The 1562-nt window shown below is 33.5% G+C and overlaps 1 pseudogene; it reads right to left on the bottom strand.

Annotated features, from left to right (window-relative positions):
* LOC102847268 overlaps positions 1 to 1562 on the bottom strand; it is a 94010-nt pseudogene that overhangs the window by 89425 nt on the left and 3023 nt on the right.

Genomic DNA, 1562 nt, shown 5'->3' with positions numbered 1-1562 from the left:
AGATCTAAACCTTGCCCTATGCTACACTGTTATCATGCTCTCTGTGATACTCAAGCCCATTATTGGAATCTCTTTGTTAATCTGTCTTATTGAGGGTATTCTTCTCTTTGTTGATCCTCTACCTTGAGTCAACATATGGATAAAATCAAACATCATGGTTAGGAAGTCAGTCTAATAATAGCTAATGATTATAAAAATGAGCATATAATCATGGATTGCATTTAGTATCCCCAAACACATGGATGTAATGATGCTGTTGTTTTTATTATGTGCAGTCGAGTCACCTGTAACTCATAGTAACCCTATGTACAATAGCTCTGAACACTGCCCTATCATGAACCAGTCTCACTGACTAGAACACACCTATCTTCATTACCCTAGTTACTAAGTCAATCTATCTCATTGAGGGTCTTCTTCTCCTTCACTATCATTCAACCTTTACACACCTGCCCCCATGACTCAAGTCACTGAGTCAATCCATCTCATCCAGAGTCTTCATCTTTTATTGTCCTTCCACCTTTCCAAGCATGATTTCCCTCTCCAAGGACTGGTCCTTCCTTGCAACATGCCCAAAGTATGTTAGACACAGCTTATTTCCTTATATTTTTTGTCAGTATTGTAAAGATAGACAGAGTCTAGTGCTTGTAATAACCCTAAGAATAGAATGTCATATTACTTCTAGGCACTACAGTGACCTTTACAACGTCATAATACAATGGATCCAGGAAATATTTTTTCTAAGTTGAATCATTCACAGTCAGAAAATGACATTTATTTCTCTCTTGCCCTCTTTTGCTTACCTGGATATGAAAAAGAGTGCCATTACTTTAGAATTAGGCTATTTCAAAGCTTTCAATAAGGAAGACAATTTTATTATATGTATTTGATGTAACATATAGTTGGTAAATCTCAATAATATCTTGTTACACCTACACTATATATTACTCATAAAAAACTGCTTTGACTGTGACATTTTCACTATTTACATTAACATCACTCTTATAAAGGCACATATTCCAAATCTAAAAAGAAAAGCTTTTATAAACATTATGGCATTTGATTGAATTGAGTAACTTGAAAACCATATCTTATTAAAATATCTTCAACAAAATGAATTTTTTCTCTCAAACAGTAGTAAGTAAATATATACATTAAGTACAGTTCTTCCCACAAGATGGCTAACACACTGCTTTTTCCAGAAATTTTTCTTCTTTTTCTCTCTGCATGCTACAATTAGGGACTAACAATTTTCAGGTTTAAGTTTATTTTAATTATCCAAGGATTCCAAAATCACCCTTTATAATTAATAAACAAATGAGCAAGATATTTACTTGTCAAAAACTAAGATGCAGCCTTTGTGCTTACCAGTCTGTAAATTTAGAGGGCAGCTACCTGGCCAATGCAATGGAAAAGATTCATACTAGTTCCATAAAAAAAAAAAAAGGTAGATGATCCAACAGAACTTTCAAATTATAAACAGTAGTATTAATATCGTATTCAAGCAAAGTATTGTTGAAGATCATCCAAAAATAGCCAGAAAAGTTTACTGATGGAGAACTTCC

This window comes from Elephantulus edwardii, unplaced genomic scaffold (assembly GCF_000299155.1).
Source record: "Elephantulus edwardii isolate Elephantulus edwardi_28Jun2011 unplaced genomic scaffold, EleEdw1.0 scaffold00023, whole genome shotgun sequence".
NCBI classification, from domain to species: Eukaryota; Metazoa; Chordata; class Mammalia; order Macroscelidea; family Macroscelididae; genus Elephantulus; species Elephantulus edwardii.
The sequence above is the reverse complement of the archived record's forward strand: the minus strand, read 5'-3'. Positions and strand labels throughout refer to the sequence as shown.